At 37.2% G+C, this 17061-nt stretch overlaps 1 protein-coding gene across 3 annotated transcripts in view; it reads right to left on the bottom strand.

Annotated features, from left to right (window-relative positions):
* Positions 1–17061, bottom strand: part of GALNT18 (polypeptide N-acetylgalactosaminyltransferase 18) — a 298270-nt gene that overhangs the window by 278179 nt on the left and 3030 nt on the right. The window contains exon 2 of one of the 3 annotated variants that reach the window (XM_046941603.1): positions 13964–14044. The exons of the other annotated variants lie outside the window; for them this stretch is intronic. The gene's annotated coding sequence lies outside the window, so the exon portion shown is untranslated. The remainder of the gene's footprint in view (positions 1–13963; positions 14045–17061) is intronic. 3 annotated transcript variants of the gene reach the window in all.

Raw genomic sequence — 17061 nt, 5'->3', positions numbered from 1 at the left:
ATTTGCCAACTCTGTACTATTATATGAAAAGTTATTTTAGATATAGGATGGTCTGAGGAGTTTTTATCTCTTAGAAAAACAGAGTTAAAGGCCTCAGTCTCACAGCAGGCATTAGTGCTTGTTTATATTACAGTACTGCCAAGGTTTCTCTTTCTCAGTAGATTGTTCTTCAAATCTTACTTCAAATATTCTCCATTTGCCGTTGGCAACGCAAGCATCAAGGTCATGCATCAATATACATGAGCTGTACACAGCTCCATTTCTTTCTCTTCTGAGACTGGAAGTTCAGAAACTCCCCGTACCTGGCACAGAGCTCCTGTAGAGAAGAATTCAGAACCTACATCTGCTTTAGTTTTAATAACGCTAGCTTAAATATGGGAGTTGAAAAACTGAAACAAGTCATCAGCTTGTGTCACAGCTGGCACTCCCTGCACCAAGTCCACTCTTGTGCATTAAATGCAACCCCTTCTGTCCATCTCCACCGATGTGACTGGGTACCTGGGGCACTGACCTTGGGGTCAGTCCCAAAGCAGCTGACAAGATTAGCTGAGACAGCAGACCATAACTAAACAAGATTTGTTCTGGGGAAACATGGGCCATCTCACACCTACCCTGCAGGAATGGATTCCCCAGAAAACAAAACACAGTGAAAGAAGATGCCAGAAGCAACAGTATATCTACAAACATATGTAGGAAAAATTACAGTCTAAAAGTGATTGATGGTACATTATTGTTGGTGCTTCTCTTAATCCATGGGCACTTTGGATTTTTCAGGCCTTTTCTACTTTAGCTGGGCTTTCCTTTGAGCAGGCAGCAAGGATTTTCTTGAGACATTACAGACCATGCACTATGACCATACTTCCGTGGATCAAACAGTATATAATCATTTTTACATAAGAGATTTTCCTATTCCCTCTTTCACGCCTTAACTCCCTTATATTTTTCATTCACGTTCACTGTTCCATGACTGTTCTGTATTTTCCTCTTCTTTTCATGTCCGCCAATTTTCTGATTGCCTCTTGCCTCCTACCCATTTCCTACTGCAGCATCCTTTAACAGTTCACATATCACTTAGCTACCCTTTCTTCTATTCCAGACTGTTCTACTGATTTTCATCCAGCCTCTATATCCAGCATACTCTTTGCCTCTGAATAGTTGTTCTTTTGCCCCCCATTCTTGACAGAGCAGTCCACTTGCATTCGTAACGGTGACGTTTATGACAGTGGCAGCTAACTAATAGAGCCTTCCATGTTCAGCACTGGAAACAAATACCCTTTTCTCTTCCAACTGCTCCTTCTGTGTGTATCTTCGGCTCACCGCTTCTGGTGCAAATACTCCCAGTTATTTACAGCTTTGCAGCTTTTATTCTTGCACAGGGAACAAGTTTGGGAGAGAAACATAAATAGCTGCCCCCAAAATATTTTAAGGTGTTCTTTTCTTCAGCCACCTTCAACTGAAGTGTTAGGATACTGTCAGATGCTTTATCTTAATGCTGTCGCTGACAAGAAAATTCCTTGCATGCATCTTTCAGTGACAGGAATTTAGAGTTACTGCAGCGGCCCAACCATAAACAATTAAACCCTTGCATTCAAATGCATAATTTCTATTTCTGCTCCAAACTTGCAGAGAAAGCTCTCGTGATTCCTAAATAAGTTGTTCTCACATACGCCTGCACACAAACAGAGCAAAACAATTCACTGCTTGCAACATCCACATTGTGTGGAGTCGGACCTAGACGGCCTTCATGAATTCTGGGCTGTTTAGACTTTTTTCAGTTAAATTTACATTCTAGACACTAGAATGTAAAGCTTTCTAGAAAGCTTCCACAGTCCTCCTAGTTCACTGTTCAACCCTCTTTCCTGACACCCTACTATTCTCAAAGAACCTTTTTTTCTCCAGTTGGATATCCCTAAATATTCTCTTCAATCTCCCCACTTCTCATGAGTCATCCAGATATCAAAAGGCCTTTGGCCCATCTTTCTCCTAGTTTCACTTTCACCTGCAAATGCCTCTGATTTTTCATTTTGGTTCTTTTATATCTTATGGCCCTTCAGCTTTTTCTCCAGTGTCTGTGAATTACAGTAAATTGAGAGGTAATATTTTTCCTTCTTTTATACGTCTCCAACAATGCAATTAAATGTAACTACAATCTTTCACCTGTCAAGTGTCATTAACTGTAAATATATGTTTAATATTTAATCTTAGGATATGTAGCTTGAATATATTTATAACCTTAAAGTTAACTCTTTTTTATGGTAGATACAGAAACATATATCAAATGAACTAGGAAAGCTTAATGTTGCTTCGTCAAACACCAGATCACATTTCCTGGAATGCTCTTCACAGCCTACAAATTTCCATTTTACTTAATTTGTTATGAATCATTCCCGAGTGATCAGCCCAACAATCTGAGGACTTCACCAAAAAAATTTCTTCATATATGTTTTTCTCAAGTAAACAAAGCAAAATACTACTCAAAGAGACTTTGCCTTCTTTCCTATGAAATCAACCTTAAAAAAGGTTTTTAAGATTATAGAATAGCTCAGGTTGGAAAAGACCTTCAAGATCAAGTCCAACCACAACCTAATCACAGTACCCTAACTCTAACAACCCTCTGCTAAATAACGTCCCTGAGCACCACATCCAAACGGTTTTTAAACACATCCTGGGATGGTGACTCAACCACCTCCCTGGGGAGCCTATTCCAGTGCTTAACCACCCTTTCTGTAAAGAAGTTTTTTTCCCCCCGATATCCAACCTAAACTTACCCTGGCGCAACTTAAGGCCATTTCCCCTCGTCCTGTCACCAGTGAGAAGAGACCCACCCTGCTCTTGCTGACACGCCTTTCAGATATTGAAAGATACCAACAAGGTCTCCCCTCAGCCTTCCTTTCCCCAGTTTGAACAGCCCCAGATAACAGAAAAAATGCCAAGACCTTTGCTTGAGTAAATCACAAAACCTTGTTCTTCAGGACAGCCATATCCATATAGGTGTGTGTATATATATATATATATATATATATATATATATATATATATATATATATAGAGTTCCATACTCCATCTTTATATGAGTTTTTATCTTAATAATACTGCTTTTGGGTTTAATTTAACTTGCCCACTTCCCAATTGACGTAAGATGAACGCTTTTTTCTTAGCAGTATACAGAAACATAAAAATGACTTACCGTGCTACTTTCCAAGTAATCTACTATAAAAGATAATGCTTAGGACTAGGTAACGTGCATTGTAGTTACTGCATATAAACCATTTACAACTTTATGCACACCAAATGGAACAGATGCTAACCTCAAGCACACCAGCATAAAAATCTTTCCAAGCAATACACATGTTTATCTATTGCAGAAGAGAAAGTGGAATCTCAACCAAAAACCTCGAATAAATCCTTTCCTTTACTAGTAGAAATACTGCTATGCACAGTGCAACATACATTCCCCCAAATTATGTTTTACACCAAAAGTATTAATGATATTTTAGCCATATGCTTACTTACCCATTTCTGAATAAGCTCTCTTTTGAGACATTCACATTACATAATAGTTGGGAAGTTTTATTAGAAGTTTGGGGTTTCTTTACATCCTATTTGACCAAAAATAGAAGCCAAATGCAGATTCATCCAATGATTTTCAGCAGTACTCAAGTGAAAATCATTTTTTATGATTATTACTACATAATGCATGATTTTAAATAATCAGTTTTCTAATGGCAAACCTTTGTCAGGACATGAACTAATCTAAATGTTCATTGCTTATTTCTGTAATTTCAGCATAAATCCTTAAATCACAGAAAAGTAAAATAGGATGTGAATTTGAAGTAGAACATGCTAGTGTCTCTAATACCGAGTTGGAAGAAAATTTTGGTAGTTGGCTATATTCAACAGCATCTTTGTAAATCCCTTTGAACCAAAGTGAGGTATCAAAAGAGATGCCCACTATTATCTGTACGTTCCTTCTAATAACTTTTAGTCAACTAAGACAGCTTTCAAGAATGGCAAATTACTACAAAACTACCCTAGGAAAAATGCATACATGGATCATAACACAGACCTGGATGAATTTTATTCTAGGGCTGAAAATAAATAGGCCATACTAAAAGTAATAATGCTAGCACTTCCACAATCCACTTAAGATGTTGCTTTTTTTCCCCTTTTTTTAAACATACTTTTATTGTATGTGCTACAAAGGTTTAAAGGAAATGTGATCTCTTCAGTTTCTTGGCACTTTCTTTTTATTAGCACACGTGAAAAGTGTTGACCTTAGAATCCTTAAAAATATCTTCCATTTGTCTGTGGGTCATGTAAACACAAATGCTTACAGAATTAACACAAGTGATAAAAGCTAAGTCATATAAGTGTTTTGTTTGTTTCACAAGTGTCATTGTAAAGGTTAAGAGTTCTTCATTCACTAGTGTATTTCAAGGGTGCTTTTAATAGCTTTGAAACACATGGTAAAAGCCAAACACCTTTTAAATGCTTTCTAAAAATTAAACTGAAAAACATTCATTAATAATAAAACCAAGGACCACACATCGGGTGACAGCTGATCAGATATGAGACCCATTTATAATGGAAATTTTCATCCACTTGGAAGTGGAGAAGTTAAGTTTCATACAGTCTATTAAATAAGAGTAACTTCTGACTTTTAATTGCATGGACTAGATTTGAGTTTGTGATTGATACCACATTTGATCACTTAAGAATCTCAGTTATTTAGTTCCCTTAAAATTTCGCAATCTTCTGCTGCTGACTTTGAATGATATAACTCTTCAAAGCACAATGCCTTTCAATTTCCTTTGAAAGAAGTCAAAGTCAGACTTGTTCCCCTACCAGGATGAGGGAGGGAGCAAGCAGCAGAGTGCTTATGGAGGAGAATATCACAGGCTTTATGTGACCAAGAGGTTAGACTGATGGTCTCTTAAAAGAGCTAGAGATGGAATGATGGAGGTGTGCTGACCCTGCAGGAACCAAAATAACTTCTAGCATTTGAAATACTTTTCAGAAGCTCTCACACATTACCGTTCACATGCTCCAATTCAGTTTTACTGGCATATCTTCTGGGAAGCTGTAAAAGTGTAGAGAGAGGCTGTTCTCTCCAAATGAAGATACCATCATGTACATTTCTTATCCTCATTTAGACTTTATGCTGGGGTATGAAAGAAAAAGCAGAATTCAGCATTCTTTATCGCGCAAGGGTCTGACTTCAATCTCATAACATCACTTACATCTCCGTCTTTCCTCTGTCAGCAGTATTAGAAAATGTGCTCAAAGTCATGAAAGTAAGCGATGCTAATGGTAAGTTAGTGTTTGGAAGGCTGTACTGTGAATCACTAGAGACTGGCTGAACAGCACCAATAAAATTCTCTGAACAATAAAGAAGAAACTACATAAGCACTTTATACATTGCAGTTTGGGAAAGCATAAAACTATGAATTTTAATATCTCTAAGCATAAAGTTGAAGGACTTGGGCTTGATAGAGAATTACACTTGCAGATTAATTTTACCTTAGTCCTAGAAGTGCAAGCTATGTGACCACCACTAAGTAATAAGTGTATGTTAGCATGTTAGATTTTGAGAACTGGAAAGAAAAAGCAAGCTTACCTTCTGTCCTCAGCGTAGTCTTCAAGACAATGAAAATATAAGACTTAACATAATTTTTATTAAAGTGTTCTAACACACCACCCAACACATGCTTAAAATAATAAATGTTGCTACTCAGAATAGCAAGGTTTATTTCCTTCAGTACTTTAAGTAGAAAAGAGACATTTCTCCAGGCAACCACAGAAAATACTTTCCCGATTTAAAAATGAAAATCGTCTTGTTAGCATTTTCACCAAGTAGAATATCTGAACAGAGGTATAAAACTGCCATATGAATTAGAAAATATTATCCTTCAGCTGGCAACTCATGCTGTGAAATCAGAAGCACAGAAAAAGAGAGGTTTACAGAAAATCTATACTCTTGGGCAACTCAGCTTTTTGCTCTACACAGAGAAGGTCAATTTAGTAGATCACATTTAACAATAAGAAATCTAATTCCTTTAGAAGTCCACATCCTCACTGTGTTATCTTGGATGCAGCTGAACTGCCCAGGTCCATCAGTGCTGCCCCAAAATCAAGTAAAGGGATTACTCTGAACTAGCTGAAGGTGAATGCTTCTAACAGCAGCATGATTGCAACTCTTCCATCATTCCCGATTATTCACGCTTAGAACAAAACAAGAATCAAAAATTACTGCTTTTCCTCCTTGTTTGCTGCCTGTAACTCCTCTATAGAACTTACTCTACATAATCATTGACATCAGAGAGTAGGATCAAATCCTGAAAGAATAAAAAGCACTCAGTGGACAGAAAGGGAAATATACATGAATCTGATAACGAATTTCCTGTAAAGTATCTCTGCTCAGTGCAATTGAAGCATTTGTATTTCAGGTTTATATAGAGCTAAACTCTCAGAAATGCAGCTACAGTCTTAACTAGAGTCACTACAATGACAAATAAAGCCAAAACAGTGATATAGTTCCAATACAAATCACAGAACTCATTTCAGTCCTCCACCTGTTTCATGCCAAAGCCTGAAAACACAGAAAGTGAAGGAAACTCTTCCAATCACATGACTGATGTAAATTCAGCTAACAGTATAAAATGGAAATTATAAAGACTTCAAGACATCCTAAACATCAAATGCAATTTTATTTCCTGAAGCAATGCTGCCATCTTGTGAGAGAAATATTAAAAAAACCAAAATTTTAGTTTCTATCCTAAGTGATTTGGAATTTGAGACACAGAGGTAAGGAATCAACATCGATGTAGATTGGAAAGTCACCCAAGCCCAGAAGACATTTGCTCTTCCAAAGTAGAGATGAGCAATGCTGTCCAAGAACTAAGAATTCTTAAAAGCCCTACCTTAGGTTAATTCAGAAGCAAGAGCATTAGACACCGCAGTGGTTAATTCAAAACTAAGTGGACTTACATTTCAGGTATAAATGAGAGCAAAAGAACTATGTGCTGCCTGTATTAGAAGTCAGTAAATTCCATTTCCTTTCATGGTGCAATGGATTTTGTATGATCAGATGTTTATCTCAGTTCTCAAATTTAGTTATATCCATCCTTGACACAGCGGATAATGGGACTGAGTGGAGGTTAAGGGAACAAATCATAATTATGAATATTTACTACTAGCCTCTTTTAATGATATTTAAAGTCTTGATGAACCAAACTAAAATGGGGACTATTCTGTATATAGCACATAAGTTTTCACATGCGATTTCTCACCAGGAAGCCAGGCTATGTATTAACACTCATTTATATCTGCCTCTAATTCATGAGCACACACAGACTTTAAGAAAAGAACAGTGACGACCTACAATTGGTTGAATTTAATAGCATGGACTAAATGCTAACTGTTACTACATCCAGAGTAGAACTTTCTAATCACGGTTTTTCCATCTGGAAAGGTCACTTCAACAAATGTTACACATCTTCAGCAGGAATCTGCTTTCAAAACAGAGTACCTTTAATAAGAACAAAAAATTCTGACTTGATTTTTTGTGAATCGAGTATTTCAGTTCTCTATCATCATTTAAAATTTGTAATGTAAAAAATGAAAATTGATAACACCTGAAAATACTGAAAATCTCTTAAGATAAACTATGTTAGCATGTCTGAAGATTTGAGTTCTAGAAAAAAAAAATTGCTTGCTCTTCCTGGTTGCTAAATCCATGCCTTTTTACAAACATCTTTACATGAGAAACAGCTTCATGCTATTTGAGTTTACACTTCAGCAACAGGCAGCAACCTCTCCTCTCTCCCTCTATGGAAATTTGTTATATTACAAGGAGTTAAAATAACTTGTAGGTGTAACTGAAATGAAACTCTTCCCCCCCATTTAAAATAACTGGCTAGTAGACAGAGGAATATTGGTTTCCTCATCACGACAACACCATACTTGCTCTTGCTCTCTATCTTACTGCACTGGATCTTTATTGTTTTCCTTTCAAATACAGTGTAAAATAAGAAGCTGTGGTACTTAAATATGCACAGCAAGTTTATACAAATTTAAAATGTTTTGTTATGTTAGAATGTGTAAGAGACTATTCTTTCCCCATCTCCCTTATTAACATTTGTAATAAACTGGTCGGACCAACATTTGAACCGTTGTTTCTTAATCTCACGCCGGGCATACATATTTCAAAGAACCTCCTCTCCCTCCTATAAATTGGAGTGTGACAGAATGAAAGGCAGTACAGCCCCAATTAGCAGACACTTTGGCACTTACTAGCTGAAGACTGTGTAACACATTTATTAGCTTGCGTCACTACCCCAGCACGATTCATGTGAGCCAACACCTTTCCTTCCTCCCTAATCCCCCAAAAAATGGGCGGAGGAGGAAAAATCCTATCCTAGGTTTCTCAAAGATGAGCTCTTTGCTAGGAAACTGTAAGCCAGAAAATCTAACTGTAAGTAATTAGACAATGTTTTTGTTGTCCAAATCAGATTCTGTTTGAATTCACAGCAGGATCTGCTCTTAATCATTACTCAGAGGCATACTCAGTCAGGAGGCATTCTACTTGCTTCTCTATAAAATACAGTGCATGCCGTTCACCAAAACAACACCCCTGATTTTGTGAATTCAATATACCCAGTGTCTGCAGCCTCAAAATCCCATTTTCATTTATTCTGTCTGAACCACTGCCTAAAATCATGTTTAATGAGAGATTAGAACATATTATCTCTCTCCTCCCTCTATTACCCAGGATCCATGGATAATAGTCTCCAAAGCTTTCAATGCTCTGCATCACCATTGTAATTCTTGTTAATATGAATGTGTCTGGCATAGGAATAGAGCAGGTATAGGGAGAGAATAGAGATGAACTGACATGTATGCAGGAAGACGCCCATGTTTGTAAAAAAAAAAAGTGCTTATTATGTTTCCTGATATTGGTTACCTGAGAACTTCAGATTTTTATCTTTTTTGGAGTTTCACAGTTTTACAGAAGACAACTCAGCAGAGGTATCTCAAAGCAGTCTGTCAACATTGACAATTTCCCCCAAAGGTAAAGGTTTGTCTTTGATCTGACTTTTCTGTGCATCTCACCTCTGAGTGAGTTTGCTGTAATTTATTTTACCTCTTCTATACACCTGAGCTTACCTTGCTTTCCTGCACCAACTAAAAAATAATCAGAACCATGGGGTGCAGATGCCATGTCCACATGAACAAGCAGATCTTCTATTAAGTATAAGATTTCTGTAACGTTACACAAACTCACGTATTTGAGCAGACCAATCAACTCTCTACTGAGAATCCTATCTTCAGAAGTGGCTGGAATCTGCAGAGTCCCTTCAAAAGAAGGAAGGGATAATTGTTTTTATTCCCGCTCCCCACCATGCCCTTTGCAGCCTCCATCTCTTCATCAGCCCTGAGAAACAGCCTCCTACAAGTCCCACCCAGCTGTTACAGCCTGGATTGCTTAACTCTGTTCCAAGCAATGCCAGAAGCTGGGGGCAGCTGAACAAGAACAGTGAGAGGTCTGGGTCACAGAACTCTTCAGAGCTCACGTGAGCTTCTGACACCAATTCTGAAGTCAGAATTCTTTTCTTCACATGCAGTGAAACTATATAGCTATTTGAAGCAAAAGGGGTGATGAAGAGACAAAGCTACTGGCACGGTTACAAAATCCTACCTTTTTTGCTCAAAGCCTTTTTTCTCCCTCTTTTGAAGCATTTGCAGTTACAGTTGGTTGGTTGTTGTGAAGACAAATAGAAGAGCCTACAAGCTGTGTTCAGCCAAATACCCAGTAAGCTTGCAAACAGCAGCATCTACCACCAATATCTTAATCCATGAGAAAAATCCAGACTACCTAGCTGTTTCTTAGATTTAGCAAAATGAAAAATCACATTCTGAAAGTAAAATTATTTCTTGAAAATGGAAGAATTCTTAATACAAAACTTCAGCACGAAAATGCTTTTAAGCATTTTTCAGTAATGTAAGTCAGCAATTAATAGTGTCTGCATAATTAAAGATGCAGCTTTTCACCCAGCCAAAGTAATGACTAAGAAAGTACAATGAAAAGTTAAAAAACAAAATGCAATTTACATTTTTGGTGGCTAGGCTGCTCAGCAACATTGAGTCATGGAAAATTGTCTTCCATTTGATCTATCCTTCGCACTTCAGGCTGGTGCCACATACTGAACCACCTTCCCCTTGTTCATTTCTTTTGTTACCATGCCTAGCTGCAGCAAATATTACTGCTAAGCAAGTAAATATTTTTAATACATACAGTGAAATACTCAGGAGTCAAAACTGTTGAAAGGCCTTAGCATATAAGCAAAAGCAAACTCATAGTACTTTTAGTTTGGGGGAAATGTAGGATATTACTTGCAGAGGTTCTCTGCATCAGTAGGGAATCTGCAGATCATATCACCTATACAAGAGGAGGTCTGTAGAACAAATTGGTTGATACTGAGGATTGGCACTCACAGACCGCATGCATTTAAAAGACTACTTCACAAAGTAATCCAGAGAGTAAGTAGTAATAACTAGGAGTTTTACTCCAAAAGCACATTCATGATTTGAACTGAAAAGATAGAAGCACTCTGCGTCTTGTAGCAATTTAGAACACGAGGTATGGGAAAAGATGGACAAACATTATCTTTGTAATACTTTCGCTCAGTCCCTGCATCTGGCTTAATTGCACTGGAATTAGATAAGAAAACAGAAGTGACTAAGTGGAAGAGACTATATGGATGCTCCTCTGCTGTTAACCGAGTTCTCATCCTTTCAACAGTTCACTTTAACATGGTACCAAATTATTGAAATTATCCCTATGAGGAAGAAGGGATAAATAAGCAGTCCTTTCCATTAGGCTAGAGCATGAAGCTTCTAGGGAGCAGCTAATAAAAAAATCCAAGTAAATCCTTAGCATTATTAACATTATTACAAGAACATTCAAATTCCACTATGTTAAGTGCTAACTGAATGAAGAGAGCTTCTGCTCTGAAAACATTGCTATATGCAAAATAGAAAATATCTCTACAAAAGAACAATCCCAAGAGTATATTAAAAATACAGAGAAGGTCAGCTGGCACAGTGAAATTAAGTAGAAGCATAAAAAATTAAGGATGCCAGCACCTTTTTTTTTTTTGTACTTTGGTAATAACTTTCTTAAATTCATAAATATATTCTCTCACCTACTCTATTTCCCACATTACCTTCACCTTACCAGTTTAATTAAGAATGCTTGTTTGTACTTTAGCCATGGTAACTACAATAGCCCAAGTATTCTACACGTAAGCACATAAATCAGTGATAACTTAAACAGGTTACTTGCCTCAATACTATGAGTGGAAAAGTCACACACAGCCTAATTCAAGATCACAGAACTACAGTTATGAAACTTCCTCATTGCTCCTTAACCTGAAACCTCACGTTGCCCCCCACATCTGTTATTGATATCAAGTACATGATTTTCTTTTCACCAGCAACACTGAATCTCACAGATCTATATAAATAGGAATCTGAAGTTACTGTATTTTACAAGTTGAACAAATTGTATTTTAATACTTTAGCCTTTCTTGAATATTTGGCACTTTCAGATCTAGCTTAAGTCAGACAGTAGGAAATGCAGGTGTCTTATCTGAAAAACGAGGTCCTCAGATTAAGAAAAGTCAAGCAGCCTGAGTATTTCACTAGGGCCTAGAAAAGAGAGAAGGCAAAGTTAATGGAACAGCAGCTTATCACTGCTCTTTTGGATCTATGCCTTAAGTATTTCAGGTTGTAGCAGAGCATTAAAAAACATGGGTGGTGCTGATTGCCAGATGAAGAATGATAGCATCCCCTGCGGTAAAAAAATTGAGTTTCAAGTTTGTAGACTGCTTCACAGAAAACATGCAGTAACATTATCATAAGCATTTTACTTAAATAGCTGTCGTGTTCAAATTTGAAATTAATATGAATTCTTTTAATAAAAAATACTAGTATGTCACAAAAAGAGAAGTATGGAACTTTCATAACACCTTTGTTATTCTTGGACTAAATTGTGTTGTTTTTTTTTTTTAATAGTAAGAACTTTCCCATATCCAAAAGATTAAACTAAATCCAACAAAGTTTAACTCAGACCAACTTTGTCTTATTCTCCTTTATCAGAGAAGCAGTCAAAACACTCGAGTTACACAGAAACGCAGACTTGCCAGGTAGACCTTGAAAAGAACAAAAGATTGCATCCAAGTATAGCCTAGAATAAGTTATTCCATGACTTCAAAGGTATCCAAGATGTACACATGACACAAAACCAAGGACAATTCCTACACTATCATAAAAGAACAGCACAGCAGTTTTTAGCATTGACTATCTTTCCCTATTTGACCTTTCTTTCTAGTTGCACAACTTTAGTGTAAACTAAAACATAGTTGCTGGAATTGTTCTTCAGCTAAGAACTTAAACCACACTCATCTCAGAAAAAGAGGTGTGTTCTTCTAACACATCTTAACAAGCTGACAATGCAGAAAGGAGCACAGATATGAGTGTGTTATTGTGCATAGGCCTGTGGAAAATACAGACCTCAAAGGGGTAAATCAAGCATCCTTCATCTCTGTTAAAGCTGTAATAATTTCAGCATGACTATTTCTTTCCAACCCACTCACTACATTCTACTGCACTGAAATAAGGCAGTCTTACCAACCTCCTGTGAATGCATATAAATACATTCCTTTTAGTTTACTCAGCAAAGAACAACAGGGATGTTTTAGTGTTATTAATTTCCTGGTGTGTTTTTTCCCCGTCTCCTGTTTTCTGGCACTGAAATCACACATGGCATTCTAGAAAATTCACCATCTGAATCACCTTTCACCATAAAGAAAGGAAATGAATTAAGCAGTGTCTGATTATAATTTAACCCATTAGTTACCTGACTTGGTGAAAACATGATTTTTCCTTCTTCCCTGGGAAAACAAGAGACTCGCAGAAAGATAGCATTTAGTGGATTGAAATGTTTACAAATGCCTTGAAGAAATGCAAAACCATCACTAGTATCCACAATTCCTGTATTATTTTCACTTGTTCTAATTCTGCAAGACAAACTGAGGTCTAGCCACACTTGGAGGCAGCTTGAAAGTCCTTCCCTACTTAATAAAGGCCAGAGAACAGAAAAAGTGCTGTATGCACTGCACACACTCACGCTGAGCAGTTTCCCTTCTCCATGTTAATGTCATATTAGACTTCGACACGTGGCTCCCTTCATCACGGGTATCCCTGTTCAAAGACCTTGGGAAAACTGAAATACTTCTAGAGCACAGGAGATGTGGGAGGGGTGGTTTTTTTTTTGAGGGTTGCAGTGAGACAACTTTCAACTTCTATGTTTGCCTATTGAAGTATTGATCACAGAGTAATACTGGCAAAAAAGAAATTCAAAATTCAAAGAAAGTCAAATTCTAAATCTGGATTTAGAAAGCTCTTGCCTGTGATCAAAACTACTGCATATTGTTTCCATTTTCAACTTTATGAAAAGCTCCCTTTTCCCTTAGGCTTCCCTCTCTAATTTCAAGTCCCAAGCTGTTAATTTGCACCTCCAGTGTTGCTGGAAAAGATGACAAAAGAGACTCTGTATTATTCTAACAGCCAGTACAGCTGTTTCTTCCAGTGGCATTTGGCTACTGGTAAATGACCACAGACATCCTTATGCGATTTCCTGCTCGTCTCGAAGCTCTGATTCTACCACCAAAACAGCTTGCAGCAGAATCAAGAACCTCCTGTCTGCAAGGTGCCTGACACCTAAATCTGCCCATGTGATTCAGCACATTATGCTCAGTTTTTTCAGCAACAAAAGACTGCTGTGATGAAGAAAGGCAGCAGAAATGGCTTTACTTCATTCTAACAACATTATTTATGGCATTCCTATAATACAGCAGACAATATTCTTACTAAAAGCTTTCTCAACCATCCCATAATCTACCTCAGTACCAGGAAGTAGCTTCATTGTTTCTTCTTTCCTACAAGGGCCCACGGAAGTGTTTCATGCCTTCCTAGGATTTATCTGCAAACCAAAACAACAACATCATTTGGACTGCAGCAAGCTTGTTCTTTTAAAGATACTTACTTCATGATCAAGTCATGGGTTGGAGGATCTGTTGCTCCCATTCGTCCAGGTTCTCTTATTTTATAGAAATTAGATCGAGTTTTCTCTCCCCCCCCCCCCCCCGCTTCTTCCTCTGTCTCCCATCCCTTTCAGACTTCACCACGCCCTTTTCTGTAGGGTTCTCTATCAAGTTAAACCTCAAATTTACATAAAATAACTTTACTTTCTTCTTCTTGGCTGAACTAAGAATATTTAGTAACAAGGAAAGGCATGAAATTTAATATTAAAGAAAAAAAGGAATGTTTTAAATTCTGTGAATCACATCACACATAGTAAATCCAGTATTCACATGCAGCTGTGGTGTCGTTCCCATACCTGAAATTTGCATATTCTTTCCATATGCTTTTAGATAATGTTTCAGATACTGTTCACCATGAAAAAGAAAGCCTTGTCAATATGACATTAAGAGCATACTATTAAAATAAAAATAGTCTCTCTGCACATAAAGGTGCTAATGTACTGACACTGAACCTCTTTGGATCATGATAAAAGATGGTCTAATTCTGCTCAAGGAAATCACCAAGACACTTTGCTTATTTTTACAAGACTAAAGTACGTTATAAACTCGAAGAAGCAAAATTACATTAGAACATTTCATCACAGAATTCCAGCATCTAGCTTCTTTCAACACATGGATGCATCTTGTTTGCTACAGAAAAGATTGCCCGAGTTACTTTCAGTGTTAAAAAAAGATTTCCTACTTGAGGTTCAAAAGAGCAACGTTCATTCATACTCTACCTTAGGATTGGCAAACTCAATACAAATGTACATTTCAGCTGACAAAAATCTTTGCTCAGGAGCAATAGGTAATGTTAATAAAAAGTAGGGTACAAGTGAAAGCATTCCCTTCTTCACCCTAAATGTAAGAAAATGCATGATCAATAATGGAATGAAAATGGATGGTTTAAAATCATACTTGTCATCTACTTATGAGATTTTAGTCTGCAGCAAAACCCAGATGCATTAAACACAGTAAAGACTTAAGAATGACAGGTTAATGTAATGTCTACAAGCAAGTTGTCGGGAAGAGAACAACTGAAGAAAATAACCATGTCTTTGAAGTCATACTTCATGCATCTCCTGGCTTTACACAGATACAGTGAGTGTTGTGTAAAAAATGCTGGCTTGTTTTTTTTTTAGTTCACATCTACCTCTTTATCTCTGCCTGCCAACATCCCACAGGTATTATGGTTTTCCTAAGATCTCTTCATACTGCATACTGGTACCAAGCTAATCCTGTGGTTGAAGCATTTTATGTAAACACTGTTTTGCAACATAACATTGCCTACAAAAAAGTCATCAGGTAATTCCAACACAATGAATGATGTTATTCTCAATCACATGACATATTTGAAATAGCCAGCATACTGAAAGTGACTTGTAATTAGTCTGAAATTTCCCCAAATTCAATTACCACTTGAAACTAAAAACAGCCTAAGGGAAACCTTGGTCTAAGCACCCACAGAAGTGAAACTCAGCTAGCAGTCCGGTGTTGAGAGTTGTTTCCTCTGCTACAGATTTCTTACTTCTAAATATTAAATCATTAAAACAACTTCAAAACATGTTTTTATGAACACTTTTATTCATTCAAACACAGGAAATGTTGGTAAACTATTTACTAACAGCTGTCATTTCAACTTTCAAAAGAAGCACTATAGAATTGCCATTACTCCTGAGCGGCAGACAGAAGGAACTCTGAAAATTTGTTTCATCTTATTTCAGCTCTTTGACTTGTTGGTGATTGCTGACAATTACAATAACGCCAAGGCTGACAAGAACAGGAATGTCTTCACGAGGTAGTTCAGGCTTCATTAACCTCTTCATTCCTGAAACAAACTATCACAGCACAATCCTGAGTAAACTCAGACATAGGCATGAGTAACATGGGAATACAGGGAGATTTAAAAAAGCTCACTACAGTTTGAGCCTGTCTTTGGAAAAAAATCAATCACAATACATCTCAGATCTTGTATGTTCATCCAGATCTGGATGTTACAGCATATACAGGTTTTCCTTGGTAGTAAAACTAGGACATCAACACATCCGTGTATGTTTTTGACTCACTCTTATGCTGGTAGACAGCACTATTACCAGCAAATTTGGAATTTGATTTCCAGTGTTTCTGTCATCAGCAGTACAGAATTGCACTACTGATACATCTTTTAATATTTTATAATTGATTTGGTCATCTTTATGCAAGTCTTCCACCACTTACAGGAGTACAAAAACTGCCTATTTGCTAAGGAACAGAGCACGAAAGACACACATTTCCTGTGTCTGGAAAGGCATAGATTCACTCCATAAGAAAAATGTGTGGCAACTACTGCATCAGCTAGTCTGGCATAGATCATTCCAATTCCATCCCTGCATTCCACAGATGCACACCACATTACTCACCAGACAAACAAAAGGCCTGTGAGCCCTCTTCCTTTAACATCGTTGTGTAAAAGAACCCTCTGCTGAAGAGACAAGTCCCATGAATGGACTTGGAACTAATCCAAACTTGGGATTTTTCTCTATCAGGCTCAGTTCACAAACCTAGTATAAATTAAAGGTGATGCACAAGTGGGCATGCACCTAAGTTACGACAATTGTCACAATTAATTGTGAAGTAGTAATAGTATAGAAAGTTTACATCCTGTGCTATCAGCAAATCAGAGACCTGAATAAGCATAAACATGTATGCAATTATAGTCAGCTCTGCAGCCAAACCTTCTGATCCAAACGTTGAGGGAACATACCTGTTCTCCAAAGGCAACGATGATAAACATGGACAGTAGGTACCTTTTTTTATTGTTTTCCCACATTAATCATTGGCCCAACAGACATATTATGCATTTAAAAGAAAAGGTCAATAAAAACATTAAAGATCTATGTGAAGACATGTTCCTATGTGACCTAACTTAGACGTTCCT

The sequence above is a fragment of the Gallus gallus genome, chromosome 5 (genome assembly GCF_016699485.2).
Source record: "Gallus gallus isolate bGalGal1 chromosome 5, bGalGal1.mat.broiler.GRCg7b, whole genome shotgun sequence".
NCBI classification, from domain to species: Eukaryota; Metazoa; Chordata; class Aves; order Galliformes; family Phasianidae; genus Gallus; species Gallus gallus.
This window is presented reverse-complemented; position numbering and strand designations above follow the sequence as displayed.